Here is a 20,326-nt window from a genome sequence, read left to right on the forward strand (position 1 = left end):
CCCGATAAGAACCGATCCGAATAGACCCGACCCGATAAGAACCGATATGTACCCGACTTAAAACAAGTATATTCAAAACTATGATTTTTTGTGTTCTATTATGTTCTATTATATATATATATATTATTTTTGATGTAGTTGAAATTTTTTTTGTTAACAACATTTGTTATTATTTTGTAACATTTTTTAAGTAATATGAAGCTTTAAAATGTAAAATTTAGAGTTTAAAATGTTTTATTTTAATTATTAAAAGTTTCATTTAAGTTATTTATAAAATTTTAGATATAAATGACAAATATCGACTAAATTTTATGGAGTTGAGTACGTCATGTATTTTTCAGATCTTAAATACCCGAACCCGAACCGGACCCGATATGGATCCGAAAAATTATGGGTATTTAATGGATATTTTAATTATAGACCCGAATCGACCTGGACCCGAGAAGAACCGATCCGAACTCAAACCGAAAATTTCTAAGTATCTATTGGGTCTAAATTTTTAGGATTCAAAGGACCCGGACCCGAAAGGAACCGAACCGGACCCGAAGACCCGAACGCCTAGGCCTACTTCTCATCATGCTTTTTGCACAACACAAAAATTTGCTCAATCCCGCATTTTTACACCGTTCGATAACGATCACAGACAGAAAGTCATATCTCAAATATCATATGATCACAATCATGAACAAATCATTTGAGGTTAGATTTTCAATAAATAGTATATTTTTTTGGTGGGAGAATTATGTTTTCATAAAACTTTATATAAAAATATTTTATCTTTGTTTTTTCCAAATATACCAATAAAAAATAAAAGTAAACAAATATATAAATGTGATAGATATAAAATCATCTTCGACAATATATTATAGAAATATGTTTTAAAAAAATTGATAACATCTAATAATATTTTGGATTTTACCATAAATATAATGTGAATGTGCCATATAAAATGAATTTTAAAATATTGTTGCAATTTTATAAATATATTTTCCGTATATTAGTTTATTCTACTTTTGTTTGAATTTCTAAGATAGTTTATCTAACGGTTGTAAAGTTTGAAACTTAATAAGGTAGATATTTCTAATGTTTTATATTACAATATAATTTAATATCTAACTGTATGTGGTGATGTTGTTGATAAAATAACTACTAAATCTTAAAAAAAAAACTAAGCATAAAATTGAAAAACATATCTCTAAAATGAAAAATAGGTTTAGAATTGAACGTTTGTAAGTTGTACTTCCATGGGTGACAATACACGAAGTTGGTTGTTAGGAAAGTCTAATTTAATGGTTTCAGTTAATATTGAAATGTGAATTATGTATGTAGGGTTCATATCGGAAATAAAAGACATCCATTCACTGACATAATTTTATCTCTTCCAATTGTTACTTTATATTTTGTTATTCTATAATATAATGTTTTTGAAAACATATTTTATCTTGGAGAACTCTAAGAAACATATATTTGGCACTCTATTTCCATTACACAATATTTCATGTACCCATCATTTTGTATCTAATCTTAATTTAATTTTCTATCGTATTTTTAGGTTAGAATATGGAGAAAATTCACTTTTTAATTTTCTTAGATCAATATTCTCTATTGGAATTTTTAACTTAATATTTTAGATTATTTTTATTATAATTATGAATTAGTTACGTAGGGTTGAGATGAGAAGGCATTCATTGAAGTAGTTACATCTCTTAAAATAGCCATTTCATTCCGTTAAAAGTTTTTGAACAGTTGCATCTTCTAAAACTGTATAATAAACTCTATACAATTTGTAAGAAACTCAATTTATTAACATAATATATTTGCATCACTCGTCTGAACATTATATATTTGCATCACCCATCTGCTATTTTTGAAAAAAAATTATAAACATCAATTAATTCGAATCAGATATGGGCAATCAGAACAATGCTTATTGGTTATCCATTAGTGGCGTTACAACGATTTAGACAGTATTCATCTGCTATTTAATATTAGACCAATATTATACGTTGTAATAAAAATCTCATATCTAAGAAACTTTTTCCAGTCATAAAAAGCCAAGATTAATTTTTGTTTATAATTGTAAATGGATTTGCTTAAAAGATTCTATTTGTTCTAAATGTATTTTTCGTAGATTATTAATACACCTCTACGATTATTTTTGTTATTTTTGGATACATAACATTGTCAATTTTATCTTTTTTATTCATAAATTTCTTAATTGATCAGTATTTTAAAATAAAATTTAAAATAAATTTAAAAATAACTCAAACTAATTTTGCATATGCGTATAGTACATTCCACAACTTGTGTATAATAAAAATATAAAGCTAATAAATGTGGGAGAAAAATAAAACACAGATAAGTTTTTATAAATAATAAATAAATTAAATATATTTTATTAAACTAAATAAATACAAAATGTAGTAAAGAATTCAATAGTCCGCGCGCATTCGCGCGGGTTTGTTTCCTAGTAGAGTATAATGAAAATGTATTAATACGCAACCAATGAAATTTTGTAAAAGTGTGGAACAAGTTTAGAGGATAAATTAACTGAATAAAACTGTTGATAGCTGGGATTTTCCATCTCGTGGGGTCCATTCGTTAAATAATGTTTAACGACTTCAGTCTCCATGGAAGAAGTATATGAGCTATATATAGGTTATAGCGTGTAAAATATATACTAACCTTAATCATAAAAGCAGAATGCATAAAAACTTTCCGAGAGGGACCAAAAGAGAACGTTTCAAAATTCACAAAATTTTCTGTTAGTAGACGTTTTCAATGTTTTACACGTAAATTAAATTAAAGTATTCGTCGTTGTCTCCAAAGTCTAAAGAGATTAGTAGTTGGTTGACAAAGGAAAATGGAAAGAGATTAGCAGTTGCGTCTTAACTTTTGGTATCGATAAAGATTAGTAGATATGGTTATTTATAAAACAACTCGCTGTCTGTCCTCTATTATTTTTTCTTCTTTCGATATACATATAAATAAAATATCACAACACGTATAGCACAATATTCCCAACTAGGTTATATATATATGACATGTTTATTAAAATAATACATGCAAACACACACAATTAATGAAAACCATTGATGCTTATTCACATTTTTATTGTAGATGCAAACATCAGATGGGTGTTCTGATACAGACGCAATTACAACAACAAATGGAGCAGAGTCTGCAACAGAGAAGTGTACGTGCGGATGAACAAGTCAAGATGAAGATTACGATTTGAAGAATGGATTGCGGACTAAGGCGAAGATAATTCGAAGATATCTTGGGGAGCAAGCTTGAAGAGATTCACCTTGGAGAAGCGAGATCTCACGATGGGAAGTTTTCTAAAAGGCTTTGGAGAGGTTTTAGGGAATTTGCCTTATTTGGGTAGATAGTGAGTATTGGGTAGATAGGCGTGGATAGCCACTTCGCTGTATTGTATATATAGTCATACTCGACCTGTGGATTAGGGTTGTCCAGAGAATTGTATTCTTAGCATAAGAGTGGAGTTCACTAAGCTTGTAAGTGAGTAAATAACACTAAGGGCTAAGGAGTAGAGGTTCTAGAGATCTTGTATTCGATCTTACGACGTGTGAGGCTAGGGGAGCAAGTCAAGAAGGATCTTGATCTTGTTTGAGTTATGTTTAAAGAGAGACTTGTAAGTTCACTTTAAAAGAATACTAGTAATAACACATATCTTTGTAGAGATATTCTCTGGTGTACTCTGTGCTTTACTTTGTGGATTAGTTCTTGCATTTACAAGTGGTATCAGAGCGGTCACCCGTTCGATTATATAACAGGTGAGATCCTGCGGAAGAAATGGAGAACTATCATGAGTTGGTGTCAAGCACAAGGGTGATGTTGGATAGATCCAACTACGGACTTTGGAAGTCACGGATGAGGTCTATCATTAGAGGGATTGATGCCATTGCGTGGAAGTCTGTGACAACTGGATAGTCAGAACCAAAGGCCAAGGACGAGAATGGTGTTGAATCAAATAAAGAAGAAGAACTTTGGACAGAGACAGAACTCAAGATGGCGAAGTTCAACTCCAGAGCACTTTCAGCTATACATGCCAGTGTTACAAAGAAGCATTTTGAGCTGATTCAAGGATGTGAGACCGCCAAGGAAGCATGGGAAATACTGCAAACTCACTTCGAAGGAACTTCAAAAGTAAAGAGCTCACGACTGGATTATCTAGCATCCAAGTTTGAGAATCTCAAAATGGGAGAAAGTGAGTCAGTTGAAGAATTCAGTTCACAACTCAGTGGCATAGCTCAGGAATCCTTGATATTGGGAAAGAAATACAAGGATAAGAAGCTGGTCAAGAAGTTCTTAAGGTGTCTACCATCTAGCTAGGTATACTGCATACAAGGCAGCTATGTCAGTCTCGCTGAATACAAATAAGATAAGCTTTGATGAAGTAGTAGGGATGCTGAGAGCACATGAAATGGAGATTGACGGAGGAAAGAAAGGAAAGGGAGTCGCACTGGTATCACAAGAATTAGATGACAAAGAAGATGACGATGATCCAGTAATCATGCTAGTTAAGCGTTTTGACAGAGTTCTTCGTAGAGCCGAATCAGGTCAGAGAAGAGGAAGTACATCACAACGTGCTACAGAAGGTGAGAAACGAACATCTGAGTCAGAAAAGAACGATCATAAACCGGAGGTTCAGTTTCATGAGTGTAAGGGATATGGACATTACAAAACTGATTGTCCAACTGTCCGAATGAGAGAAATCAAGTGCTACAAGTGCAAAGAATTGAACACACTGAGCTGGAATGCGTCAATGATCAGAAGAGGAGACGTGAGAAGTCTATGATCGGAATTGATGAGATAGACTCTGAAGAAGATAGTGATGAAGAGGAGCTGACTAACTTCATAGCATTCATTGGCATCACATAGTTCGTGGAAGGAATAACTGACACTGACAATGATCAGTCAAGCGCAGATGGTGATGAGAGAATTGGCTATCAAGAACTGTGTCAGACAGTAGTTCAAATTGGTAAGGAAAATCTATGTCTCAAAAAGGAGAAAAGCTGGTTGAAAGACACGATGATAAATCTCAGAAAAGAACTCGATGATGAAAGAAAGAAGGAGGCAAATACCTCAGATCTGAAGAATGAGAATGAACGGCTTGTTGTACAAATTGAAGTACTAGAGAAATAAGTGAAAAACGAGAAGGCCCGATCATCAGACTTAAATGCCAAGCTGGAACATCATTATAAGACTGTCAGAATGCTCATGGGTCTAAGGAACTTGATAAAATCTTCTGGGAAGATAGGATCAGACTTCTCGAGGTCTAGGATACACTGGGTATGGAAAGAGTGATTCATAACCCATCAAATTTGTTCCAAGCTCAAACTCCAAAGGAAAAACAAAAAATGAAGGTACTACCTCAAAGACTGGTGCTGAGAAAATTAAGAATCTCCAGAAGGGGTTACGATCAGAGACTCAGCAGGAGAGAGGTTGTTACTACTGTGGAAAACCAGGTCACATTAAGAAGAAATGCTATCACTGTCGGGAAAAAATAAATAAGTTGCTGAGACAAGAAAAGTACTAGAGGAATGGATCTCGAAATCAAGTCTGGATCAGGAAATCTGACTTAGGACATACAACAGTGAAATCCACTCAACAGCCTATCCATAGAGGTCTGAGTATCACAGAACTGTGTCAGACAGTAGTTCAAATTGGTAAGGAAAATCTATGTCTCAAAAAGGAGAAAATCTGGTTGAAAGACACGATGATAAATCTCAGAAAAGAACTCGATGATGAAAGAAAGAAGGAGGCAAATACCTCAGATCTGAAGAAGGAAAATGAACGGCTTGTTGTACAAATTGAAGTACTAGAGAAACAAGTGAAAAACGAGAAGGCCCGATCATCAGACTTAAATGCCAAGCTGGAACATCATTATAAGACTGTCAGAATGCTCATGGGTCTAAGGAACTTGATAAAATCTTTTGGGAAGATAGGATCAGACTTCTCGAGGTCTAGGATACACTGGGTATGGAAAGAGTGATTCAGAACCCATCAAATTTGTTCCAAGCTCAAACTCCAAAGGAAAAACAAAAAATGAAGGTACTACCTCAAAGACTGGTGCTGAGAAAATTAAGAATCTCCAGAAGGGGTTACGATCAGAGACTCAGCAGGAGAGAGGTTGTTACTACTGTGGAAAACCAGGTCACATTAAGAAGAAATGCTATCACTATCGGGAAAAAGTAAATAAGTTGCTGAGACAAGAAAAGTACTAGAGGTGGATCTCGAAATCAAGTCTGGATCAGGAAATCTGACTTAGGACATACAACAGTGAAATCCACTCAACAGCCTATCCATAGAGGTCTGAGTATCACAGAACTGTGTCAGACAGTAGTTCAAATTGGTAAGGAAAATCTATGTCTCAAAAAGGAGAAAATCTGGTTGAAAGACACGATGATAAATCTCAAAAAATAACTCGATGATGAAAGAAAGAAGGAGGCAAATACCTCAGATCTGAAGAAGGAGAATGAACAGCTTGTTGTACAAATTGAAGTACTAGAGAAACAAGTGAAAAACAAGAAGGCCCGATCATCAGACTTAAATGCCAAGCTGGAACATCATTATAAGACTGTCAGAATGCTCATGGGTCTAAGGAACTTGATAAAAATCATCTGGGAAGATAGGATCAGACTTCTCGAGGTCTAGGATACACTGGGTATGGAAAGAGTGATTCAGAACCCATCAAATTTGTTCCGAGCTCAAACTCCGAAGGAAAAACAAAAAATGAAGGTACTACCTCAAAGACTGGTGCTGAGAAAATTAAGAATCTCCAGAAGGGGTTACGATCAGAGACTCAGCAGGAGAGAGGTTGTTACTACTGTGGAAAACCAGGTTACATTAAGAAGAAATGCTATCACTATCGGGAAAAAGTAAATAAGTTGCTGAGACAAGAAAAGTACTAGAGGTGGATCTCGAAATCAAGTCTGGATCAGGAAATCTGACTTAGGACATACAACAGTGAAATCCACTCAACAGCCTATCCATAGAGGCCTGAGTATCACAGAACTGTGTCAGACAGTAGTTCAAATTGGTAAGGAAAATTTATGTCTCAAAAAGGAGAAAATCTGGTTGAAAGACACGATGATAAATCTCAGAAAATAACTCGATGATGAAAGAAAGAAGGAGGCAAATACCTCAGATCTGAAGAAGGAGAATGAACGGCTTGTTGTACAAATTGAAGTACTAGAGAAACAAGTGAAAAACGAGAAGGCCCGATCATCAGACTTAAATGCCAAGCTGGAACATCATTATAAGACTGTCAGAATGCTCATGGGTCTAAGGAACTTGATAAAAATCATCTGGGAAGATAGGATCAAACTTCTCGAGGTCTAGGATACACTGGGTATGGAAAGAGTGATTCAGAACCCATCAAATTTGTTCCAAGCTCAAACTCCCAAGGAAAAACAAACAATGAAGGTACTACCTCAAAGACTGGTGCTGAGAAAATTAAGAATCTCCAAAAGGGGTTACGATCAGAGACTCAGCAGGAGAGAGGTTGTTACTACTGTGGAAAACCAGGTCACATTAAGAAAAAATGCTATCACTATCGGGAAAAAGTAAATAAGTTGTTGAGACAAGAAAAGTACTGGAGGAATGGATCTCGAAATCAAGTCTGGATCAGGAAATCTGACTTAGGACATACAACAGTGAAATCCACTCAACAGCCTATCCATAGAGGTCTAAGATGCAGCATGGCACATGTATCAGAAGCAGTGGCATTAGTATCCAAAGATGAAAATCCATGGTACTTCGACAGCGGGTGTTCTCGTCATATGACAGGAGCACGCAAGAATCTCAGAGATATAAAGCCGTTGAAAGGAGGAAGAGTTACATTTGGAGATGGAAGCCAAGGAGCGATCAAAGGCAAAGGAAAGACCGTCGAAACCAGAACGCCTCTGAAGGATGTGTTCTTAGTCAAGGGACTAAAAGCGAACCTAATCAGCATTAGTCAACTATGTGATGAAGGGTTGATGGTTCAATTCACAAGCAGAGAGTGCAAAGTTGTGAATATGGAGAACAGAGTCATGCTACATGGGGTACAATCTGCTAACAATTGCTATGTACGGCAGAGTGTACAACAATGTTTTGTTGCACATGATGAAACAAGTCGGTGGCATCAAAGACTTGGTCACATGAATATGAGGCATATGACGAACATCATAAAAAAATGTGCAGTCAGAGGCATTCCTCAGCTGGAAGAAACGGAGAAGACAGTATGCGGACCGTGCAATCAAGCAAAACATGTCAAAGTCCAACACAAGATGATTCAAGATATTCAGTCAAAGGATATGCTTGAAATGATACACATGGATCTGATGGGTCCTATGCAGACAGAGAGCATAGCAGGGAAGATGTATGTTCTAGTTCTAGTTGATGATTACTCAAGGTTCACATGGGTCAGATTCATTCGTGAAAAGTCTGATACACTGGAAAGCTTCAAGATCTGAACTCTTCAAGTTACAAATGGGAAGAGGAAACTAAAGCAGATTCACAGTGATCATGGGGGAGAATTCCAGAATGAAGCCATGAGTAACTTCTGTGGCCAACACGGAATAGTTCAGCAATTTGCTGCACCAAGAACTCCTCAACAAAATGGAGTGGTAGAAAGGAAGAATCGCACACTTCAGGAGATGACGAGAGCTATGATGCATGGTAATAATGTGAAGCAGAGGTTCTGGGCAGAGGCTATTAGCACCGCATGCTACATCATAAATCGTGTATATGTCAAAAGAGGAACTATCAAGACTCCATATGAACTATGAAAAGGCAAAACACCAAATCTCAGCTACTTTCACGTTTTTGGGTCTAAGTGTTGCATTCTGAATGACAAAGAGCATATTGGCAAGTTTGATGGAAGAAGCGACGAAGGCATGTTCTTAGGTTACTCAGCGAACATCACAGCATTCAGAATCTACAACTTGAGGTCCCTGATGATCATGGATGTAGATGCAAAGATCAGATGGACGTTCTGATACAGACGCAAGTACATCAGCGAATGGAGCAGAGTCTGTAACAGAGAAGTGTACGTGCGGATGAACAAGTCAAGATGAAGATTACGACTTGAAGAATGGATTGCGGGCCAAGTCGAAGTTAATACGAAGATATCTTGGGGATCAAGCTTAAAGAGATTCACCTTGGAGAAGGGAGATCTCACGATGGGAAGTTTTCTAAAAGACTTTGGAGAAGCTTTTGGGAACTTGCAACTAATCATGAGTATGTGTACAAACTCAACAAAGCTCTATACGGGTTGAAGCAAGCACCTCGAGCATGGTATGAAAGGCTGACAAACTTTCTGATTGACAAAGGCTACATCAGAGGAAGTGTCGACAAAACACTATTTGTGCTGAAGAATAAAACAGGGATACTGGTGGTTCAGATCTAAGTTGACGACATTATTTTTGGAGGAACATCTAAACAACTTGTAGATAGTTTCACTCGAGATATGACCAAAGAGTTTGAAATGAGCATGGTGGGGGAGTTGAAATATTTCCTCGGGTTACAAATACATCAGACAGAGGAAGGTGTGTTCATCTCGCAAAGTACCTATGCAAAAGAACTACTAAAAAGATTTCAACTGGATCACTGCAAGGAGGCAAAAAATCCGATGTGCTCTACAAATAAAACCTGCAAAGATGAGGAGGGTGAACAAGTTGACACGAAGCTGTGTAGAGGAATGATCGGAAGCTTACTCTACCTGACGGCGAGTCGACCAGATCTAAGTCTAAGTGTGGGGATATGTGCTAGGTATCAAGCAAAACCAAAGAAGTCTCATCTGGAGGCAACTAAGAGAATCATTTGATATGTCAAAGGCACAGTTAACCTTGGGATCTACTACTCAAAGGGATCAAATGGAAATCTTGCTGGATACTGTGATGCAGACTGGGCTGGAAGTGTAGACGATCAGAAGAGTACCAGAGGGGGGGGGGGGGTGTTTCTTTCTCGGAAACAACCTGGTTGCATGGTTGAGCAAGAAGCAGAACTCTGTATCATTGTCTACCGCGGAGGAAGAATACATTGCTGTGGGGAGTTGTTGCACGCAGCTGATGTGAATGAAGCAAATGTCTGCTGACTATGGCATGGATACGGGATCATTCCTGGTTTACTGTGACAACAAGAGTGCAATCAACATATCAAAGAACCCGGTGCAACACTCAAGGACCAAGCACATTGACATTCGACATCACTTCATCAGGGAACTAGTTGATGAACAACAGGTAGTGATTGAACACGTTGTCACAGAATTACAACTAGCTGATCTTTCACTAAACCTTTAGATCTTAACCGTTTTGTTACTCTCCAAAACTCCATTGGGGTTTGTGAGATGTAACAAGTTTGTGTAAGTGTACAAGGGATGACGGAAGGGCTGATGCAGAGGCACCCAAAGTTCAGATTTTGTCTTACATCAGAAGCAAGTAGTGGAAAAGAGCTGCCAAATATGTCGTCATGATCTCAAATTGTACATGTTTCGCATCGAGAGAGCAATCAAGTAACAAGGGGAAGAAGATGTTTTGTGTTTCCCATCATCAAAAAAAGAGCACAAGAAAACTCTTAGAAAAGAAAAAAATAAAAGAAAAGAAAAGAAAAGAAAAAAAAAAGAAGAAAAGAAGTAACAACTCCCAGTTCCTCTCATGACGAATAAAGGTTGAAAACTGAGTCAGGACATTATAAAGGCATATTTGTGCGAAAGTTAGACATGAAATAAGTCTGATGATCAGATGATGATCTAGTAGAGTAGAAGGGTGCATCTATAGCAGAAGCAATGTCAGCCTCTGGATCACTCGACGAACAGTTGTCAACGGGAAAAGCTAAAACAAAAATCCTTTTGTACTTAAAGAATTGAAAATTAACCTGTGTGACACATGTTCTCTCATTGCTTGCGTGTTTAATGTACTAAATGTTCTTTTCTCTAAGTGGTTGTGTCAGGAAAAGTCATTGCGTAAATGTTACCAGTCTATGTCAACAAGTGTCACAGTGAAACAGTGGAGATTCGGTCCGATCAAGTCTTGAGTGGACAATACGTGTCGACATCAGAGAAAAGGAAAGAGAGATCGTGTGAGCCTAAATGGAAGATTTCAAATTTTTGAAATTTGAAAAACTTCCATTTTAGAGAAAGTGGGAGATATGGCAAATATCTAGGAGATCATGGGGTAATGCACCAAAAAGGAAATGATTACCCCTTGATAAACCCTAGACGCCAACTTATCTCTCTCACAATTCTCTTTGCTCTCAAATATCAAAAGTTTCAGAAGAAAGAAAACTCTCTCTCTCTCTCTCTCTCTCTCTCTCTCTCTCTCTCTCTCTCTCTCTCTCTCTCTCTCTCTCTCTCTCTCTCTCTCTCTCTCTCTCTCTCTCTCTCTCTCTCTCTCTCTCTCTCTCTCTCTCTCTCTCTCTCTCTCTCTCTCTCTCTCTCTCTCTCTCTCTCTCTCTCTCTCTCTCTCTCTCTCTCTCTCTCTCTCTCTCTCTCTCTCTCTCTCTCTCTCTCTCTCTCTCTCTCTCTCTCTCTCAAGAAACCATGTCGATGAATAAAAACACTTTCGCCGCCGGTAAAGCTTCAAACCCACCGCCGTTGACTCTCGTGGATTACATCGATGATGAAGAGAAAACGACTCCGCAGGGAAGTCAGACATCCCAATCCAGATCAGATGTATTCGGCACTGCGGCTGAAAATCTCCACACTTAATCAGACGCTGAATCAGATCTAGCAGAGCCTCACATCGAGGACGAACAGATGGCAGAGAAATCAGACCATGCAGAGCCAATTCTCGAATCAACTCAGGTCCAGTCGACTGCTGGTAACGATTCAGAAGAAAGAGATAGAGTCAGAGAAGACCGAGTCAGAAGGCATTGAAGAAGCTAATATTGAGGATGTGAAGCTTCTGATCAACATCAAAAAGAAGGCCAAAAGCAAGAAAAGGAAGGCCCCAACATCAATTCAAAGGAATAATATAGTGAGGAAGACAACAAGAAATTCTACCCCATCAGTCGCGGAAACTCAGACATCTACACCACCAACTGTGACAGAAGGATCCTCAACGAGGGCAACAAGGAAATCAGTGAATGCAGAGCTTATGGCTGAGCATATATATGAAAGTTTCTCCTCTAGAGAGTTCATACTAGAGAGATCTGTTGATTTGGATGCTGAAGACACCTGGGGATTTCTTGATATCATCAAGAAAGGTCATCTTGAGAGAACTGTCACAAGTCTTGTTGTGTATATTCCAGAAATTGTGAAGGAGTTCTACGCTGCATTGCCTGGAGAAATCACCAGAGCATCCAAGGACAGGGTGGAGGTGATCGTTCGAGGCCACAGGTTTGAATTCTCTCCAACCAAGATCAATGAGTACTTGAATCTCATGTCACTATCAGAAGAAGAAGTGAAAGCTGATGAGATGGCTGATGCACTCACGATTGATGAGTTGGCAGACTTCTTGACAGAAGGCACATTGAGTCTCATGAATCTCACAATGCGATTTTTGTCTCCGTGCAAGGCTGCACTTGTAATCCTCTCAGCATACAACTGGGTGCCATCCTCTTACAAGAATGATGTATCAGCTGATCATGCTCGACTCATCTACAAAATGTTTCACGAAATAAGAGTTGATGTTGGAGAGATGTTTTACGCCCAGATTCTGAACCTAGCAGTACTTAAGAAGGAGGGAGGTAAGAAAGATACGCGCTGGCTAATTCTTCCTCGCACAATCTTTGGTGTGCTTTAGACTCAATTAGAGATGCAGAGAAAGCCAAGGGAGAAACTTTCTCCTGTAATTCCATATAAGAAGGATTCTCGTCTGGGGGTGATTTATCTCAAGAACCAAAAGGAAGAACGAGAAGCTGCAAAGAAGGCTCAGAGGCAGGCCAAGAAGAAAGGAAAATCTGCATAAATATCAACTGCAGCACCCTCGTCTGGACTACCTCCAAGCACTCCTCGATCTGAGAGGACTGGTCCTTCTGGATATATGCCACTAAGACAGTCTCTGCGGTCTGCTGGAAAGTTCCAGATCATTCACCTCGGATCACTTGCAGCTCCAGGACAACCGATAGATGCTGAAGAGGCAAAGATGGCTCTAGATACGACCCCCACAGCAATTCAACAGCGTGCAACTACGATGCAGACTCTGACGAGCGTCGTGGGACAGATTGCAAGAATGTTGTTCCCAAGTAAGTCTTCTATCTGGTTCTTTATTTGCTCTGATCTTTATGAATTTTAACTCTGTATGCTCTCAAGCAGGGGGAGAAGAAGAGGCAGACGATCCGCAGCAGCAGGATGACCAGGAGAACTAGATTATGGGGGAGAAAATTTTAGTTTTTTCTCGGTTTACCTAATTATGGGGGAGTGAGAGATAAAACAATATCGCTAGTGTTTTGGTTTTTGATTTTTTGGTTTTATGTTTATCTCTAACTCTTGAACTCGCATGTTTTGAACCTTTCATTTCAATTTTAATACATGTATTATTCAGGATATATGTGTTCGAATGTGTGTGGTTGTTTGAGCGGATCTGTGCAGGTACTTGAGAGGCATCCAAAGCTAAAAGGAGGAGATTGTAGATGCAAAGATCAGATGAACGTTCTGATACAAACGCAAGTACAACAGCAAATGGAGCAGAGTCTGCAACAGAGAAGTGTACGTGCGGATGAATAAGTCAAGATGAAGATTGCAACTTGAAGAATGGATTGCGGACCAAGGCGAAGTTAATACGAAGATATCTTGGGGAGTAAGCTTGAAGAGATTCATCTTGGAGAAGGGAGATCTCACGATGGGAAGTTTTCTAAAAGGCTTTGGAGAGGTTTTAGGGAACTTGCCTTATTTGTGTAGATAGTGAATATTGGGTAGATAAGCGTGGATAGCCGACTTGGATGTATTGTATATATAGTCATATTCGACATGTGGATTAGGGTTGTCGAGAGAATTATATTCTTAGCATATGAGTGGAGTTCGCTAAGCTTGTAAGCGAGTGAATAATACTAAGGGCTAAGAGGTAGAGGGCTAAGAGGTAGAGGTTCTAGAGATCTTGTATTCGATCTTATGGCGTGTGAGGGTAGGAGAGTAAGTCAAGAAGGGTATTGATCTTGTTTGAGTTCTGTTTAAAAAGAGACTTGTAAATTCTCTTTAAAAAAATATTAGTAATAACACATATATTTTTAAAGATATTATCTGGTATACTATGTACTTTATTTTCTGGATTAGTTATTGCATTTACATTTATTATTATGATTTATTTTTGTTCAATTTCAACTTTATTTATCCAGATCATAATATTAACTAGGTTTATACGACATATTTATTAAAAACTTATTTTATCCTCTTCGCCATATACTTTATATTTGTCATTCTCAGTAGAAAGGAAAATTTTCTTAGTGCTTTACAAAACATCAAGCTTCTGAAATAAATGGTTCGATGGCGAAATCATTCAGTATACTGTCACTTAGCCTCTTTATTTGTAGTCTCTTGGTTTCAAAATAATATATATTTTCTAAAAAAAATATTTCAAAATTATAACATCATTTTTTATATAATAGTGTAACTTCGAAAAAATTAACTGTATTTATTAAATTTTGATCGGTTAAAAATTATAAAAATAAAAGTAGTTAAATATAAAAAAATAATAATTTATAATCAAAATTTAAGATAGTTTTAATATGTATGAAAATTTCGAATTATACATTTTTAAAACATGGAAGTAATACTATTTAAGGGGATTTGCCAAAAATAACTCAAAACTTGATTTTGAATACAAAAGTGTACCCCAAATTCAATCAAATGCAAAAGTAACCCAAAAGCATAGTGAAATTACAAGTTCCCTTATAAACAAGCAAAAAACATGTATTCAATTTTACCATTATAACCCTCCGTTAGAGAAGACTTCTTTGTAAGTCTTCTCTACGATGACTTCTTTGTAAGTCTTCTCGTTCAGTAGATCTTAAAAATAGTTTTATAATTTTATAAAAAAATATTTTGATAGGTAAAAAATTAAAATCATGTAATAATAAATATTTCTCAATGATGTAAATTTAGTTCACCTGAAATTGAATTATTTTCAACAAAGATGAGTGAATGTATATTGGCTCATGACTCATTGGTTTAGGGTTTGGTAACATACTCCCTCCGTTTCAATTTAAATGTTGTTTTGGAGGAAAATTTTCGTTTCAAAATAAGTGTCGTTTTATGATTTCAATGCAACATTTATTAATAAGATTCTTCTGTTTATTTTTTCATTGGTTGAAATATGGTTAGGTGTATGGGTAATGATGTTTTTATTTTGAAAATGTACAAAATTAAACGTTTTCTTAATTCGTGTTCATAAGTCTAAAACGACAAATAAAGTGAAACGGAGGGAGTATGTTATAGTATTGTATGTATCTTTAGGGTTAGATTCTGAAATTTTACCTTCTTTTTTGTTTTTGTTTTTGAGATTGACTCATATATATTCAGTAACTATCTAATAACTTGATTTAAACTCTTTCTAAGTTTTTTTTAAGTTTAAGAAAGTGTTTTTGCATAGTTAATTGATTTTAGGGTCTAGAAGACTCACAGAAGACTTAAAAAAAGGTCTTCAGACACATCCAACCTAAATTTTAGTAGAATTTATGGTTCCCGCCTAAATTTTGGAATAATTTAGGTTTTTCGCCTAAATCAAAGTCTTCCATAAGTCTTTCATAAGTCTTCCAGAAGTCTTCCAGAGAAAGTTTTCTCATAGATTAGATCTTAAAAATAATTTAAATTTTTTATAAAAAATATTTTCATGGGTTAAAATTTGAAATCATGCAATAATAAACATTTTTCAATGATGTAAATTTAGTTTATCTGAAATTGAATTATTTTCAACATATATGAGTGAATGTAGATTGGTTCATGAATCATTGGTTTAGGGTTTGATAACATATGTTATAGTATTGTTGGTATCTTTAGGGTTAGATTTGAAATCTTATCTTCGGTTTTTTCCTTATTCAAATTGACATATACATGTTTAGTAACTATTTAATAATTTGATTTAAACACTTTCTAAGTTTTTTTTTAAGTTTAAAAAGATTTTTTTGCATAGTTATTTGAGTTTAGGGTCTAGAAGACTCACAAAAAACTTAAAAAGAAGTCTTCCGACACATCCCGCCCAAATTTAAGTAAAATTTAGAGTTTCCGCCTGAATTTTGGAATAATTTAGGTTTTCCGCCTAAATCAAAACCTTCCATAAGTCTTCCATGAGTCTTACATAAGTCTTCCAGAAGTCTTCTGGGTCAAAAATATTTAACCTAATTGGAATTTTTGTCTCCATATATAAAGAAAATTTACATATTCTCTTTCTTTCTTTCAATTGACTGCAACAAAAATGTAAGTTTTTCACTCAAAAACTCTCCAACCTCTCTCTAATCTCTTTGAACATCAAAACACCAAACTTTATATCAATTTCTCGCTTTTTCTTATGTCTTCTCACTAATTCATCTTCTTTTTGCAGGTTTTTCATTACATGATTCTCATCTTTCACTCTTTCAAAGGTAGATCTCTAAATTTTGGATATGAATTTATGTGTGTGTTTATATGTTAGATTCTAAAAAGCTATAGATTCAACATACTGTGTCTGTTTTGTTTATTTTGTAAGCTAAAATTTTCATTTTTGAAGTTTTTTTCTGTTTTGAAGTCATTTAAATGTTTTTGAATTTTCAGGTTTTTCCAGATTTGAGAGACTTTGAAAGACTTCTCAGAAGATTCTCAGAAGACTTTCGGAAGACTTCTCAGAAGACTTTCGGAAGACTTCTCAGAAGCCTTCTTAGAAAGTCTTCTAATGCATTTTATGCTATAAGACTTCACACGAAGTCTTCAAGAAGTCTTCCGAAGTCTTCTGCCTAAAGTGATATAAATTTTGGATATGTATTTTGTGTGTTTTATATATTAGATTCTAAAAATTTATAGATCAAACCTAATGTGACTGTTTTGTTTATTAGCTAAAAAAATATTTTTGAAGTCTTCTCTATTTTGAAGTCATTTGAATGCTTTTGAATATGCAGATTTTTCAGATCTGAGACAGATTTTGGAAGACTTCGGAGATAATTTTTGGAAGACTTCTTGGGAAATCTTCTAATGTATTTTATGCTAGAAGACTTCCCACGAAGTCTTCAGAATGTCTTCCAAAGTCTTCTGTCCAAAGTGGTACAAAGAGATGATATGAAGTGGAGTCCAAGCTTATCTATGTTGAGGAATAATATCTAGCTGTGTAATAATTTTGTTTATGGTCTTTTTATGATTTGTTTGTGTAATATTTTAGTCGTGAATAATTATTTTGTAAACTTCAAGAGATGTTAATCAAAAGAATGGTAAATATGTTCATGTTTTGCCAAAAGTACTTGACTTCATTAAAGTTATTGATGCAACATACCAAAAAAATATTTTAATCATTCTACCCACACATAACAAAGCACACCAACACAAAAACTTAGTAAAATTTGCTAAAACTAAGAGAGAAGACTTCTCAAGAAACCTTAGTCAAATTCACAAAAGATCAAAATTGAATTTTAAGCGAAAGTTGAAATTTTAAATCTCATGGAAATCAAAAATTGTATCTTATGAGGAAGACAACACAAACACAGAACATTAACTCATCGGAGAAGACTTCTTATGAAGTCTTCTACAAGTCTTCTATGAGGAAGACTTACAGAAGACTTCTCTGTTTAGCTAGAAACATTATTAAACATCAATGTTTGTAGTTTCATAATTATCACCAATTAAGTTGTAAATTTGACTCAGTAGCAAGAAGATATTAAAAATTCATTTTAATTTTGGATAAATTTGAAGTTTAATAAAGATTTACGTAGAAGACTTCTTTTGAAGTCATCCACGGAAGACTTCAAAAGAAGTTTACTCTATGTAGACTTCAAAAGAAGTCTTCTATTTAGGTCATTTTTGCAATTGCAAATTAACGAAGGAAGACTTCTTAAGAAGTCTACTCTACAAAAGACTTCTTTTGTAAATATTGGCTTACTTTTGAAATTCAAATTTTTTCGAAACTCCCAAAGAAGACTTCTTTAGAATTTGAAGTCTTCTCGGATAAACATGTTACTTTTGAATTTGACCGAAGTTAGCCAGAATTTTGACTTTTTGTAGAAGACTTCTAGGGAAGTCTATCTGGAGAATACTTCAAAAGAAGTCCTCTCTAAGTCTTCCGAAGTCTTCTCAATGTCGCAAGAAGTCTGCCGGATTACTTTTGCAATTGACTATATTTGACTTTTCAAGAGAATACTTCTTTAGAAGTCTTCCGTCGGATGACTTCTCTAGAAGTCTTCTCTCACGGGCAAAGGTTTGACCAATACCCAGAATTAAACTCGAGAAAACTTCTAAAGAATAAATGTCATCTGGGAGTATACTAATAATCAGCAGATAAATAAATGTCATTTGGGAGTATCCAAATTTCCTTTTGTATATCCGATCATTATTCTTTTAAAACCGATCATATACAATATTACAACACTTACGATAATATTAAATAGATCAATTCTCCTAAATAGATCTATTTAAGTTTATGTTTCAAAAATAGCTTCTCAAACTGGAAATCAGATTAATAGCATTCATTAATAGATCAAAAGTCTAAACTACCCTCTTACTAATAAAGCTTAAAACAGAAAAAGAGTCAAAGATATTTGACGTCTCCACCATCATCACCTTCTTCTCTCGACGACGCCGAAGATAAATCACCGCGAATCTACAACCGTCGACACTTTTATTAGTCGAAAATCAAACTAAGCCACGTAAGTATTAAATATTTCCAATTCAAAATCAAAATTAGGGTTCTTAATTGAAAAATTGGATGTTTCGCAAATGGATGCTTAATGTTACCTTGTTTACTCTGAATTTTCGAACATATAAACACATATCTCAAAGAGATTAGTGAGTAAGCAACTCTCGTCTCCCTTGAAGAGTTTTTTTCGTCTATCTACCAAGCCTAAGCTTCCATTTCTCTCCAAGGTAGCCGCTTTCTTCCCAGCCTCCCAAAGGATTGCCTTTTTGTGTGTGTTATGTATTGTATTTGATCTTGTCTAGTAGTTTTATGCTAAGTTTGTTTGTGGAATATATATCTGATAGGCTATTTTAATACCAATGATAGCAGCTCATCTGCAAGGTCTTAATCATGTTTAGTCTCACGTCTAAGCATTTGATACGATATGATGTTAAATTTTGGCATTTGAAAATTGCAGCCTAGTCGTAGTAGCTGCAACCCTGTGGTGAAAGGACTATCTAACAAGGCAAGATCCTTAGTTACTAATATTTTTGAGATAAGTGTTTATTCATTTTTCTGAGAAGATTGTTCGTTATTTTACTTGTTTGATTTCAAAAAGGATCTACAAACAAGTATTGGAGTTTAAACCACCTACAAAAATCTCGTGACCATCTACAAAATTTGGTAATAAATTTTTAACACCCAATGACACATAGAAATTTTGGTAAGATTGTTCTTTATTTTATTTGTTTGGTTTACGATCTCTTGCTTGGGCTTGTGAAACTGTGTAGTTTTCAAATTCCAGAAAGGATTTGAGTAGTTTTAAGAAAGCTTTCCAGAAAATTTGATTTTAACAAATTTGAATTTTTTTTCCTTGGTGTCTTGTTTGGCTTATGCATGTTGATATGTTTGGTAGGCTTGTGAATTTTCTTATGACATTATTAGTCTCTTGCTTGTGCCTATGATACTGTGAGTTTTTAAATTTTAGGAAGAATTTGTGTAGTTTCAGGAAAGTTTTTCAGAAAATCTGATGTTAACAAATTTGAAAAACTTTTTGCTTGGTGTCTTCTTTGGCTTACGCATGTTGATATGTTTGGTAGGCTCATGAATTCGCTTATGAATTGTTAATCTCTTGCTTGTGTTTGTGAAACTGTGTAGTTTTCAAATTTCAGGAAGAATTTGTGTAGTTTCAGGAAAGCTTTCTAGAAAATAATGTTAACAAATTTGATTTTTTTTTTGTTTGGTGTCTTCTTTGGCTTACCTATGTTGATATGTTTGGTAGGCTCGTGAATTTTCTTCTGACATTGTTAGTCTCTTGCTTGTGACTATAAAACTGTGTAGTTTTCAAATTCCATGAAGAATTTGGGTAGTTTCAGGAAAGCTTTCCAGAAAATTTGATTTTAACAAATTTGAAAAACTTTTTGCTTAGTGTCTTGTTTGGCTTACGCATGTTGATATGTTTGGTAGGCTTGTGAATTTGCTTATGATATTTTTAGTCTTTTGCTTGTGCCTGTGAAACTGAGAGTTTTTAAATTTCAGGAAGAATTTGTGTAGTTTCAGGAAAGCTTTCCAGAAAATCCGATGTTAAC

This window comes from Brassica napus, chromosome C1 (genome assembly GCF_020379485.1).
Source record: "Brassica napus cultivar Da-Ae chromosome C1, Da-Ae, whole genome shotgun sequence".
In the NCBI taxonomy this organism is placed as follows: Eukaryota; Viridiplantae; Streptophyta; class Magnoliopsida; order Brassicales; family Brassicaceae; genus Brassica; species Brassica napus.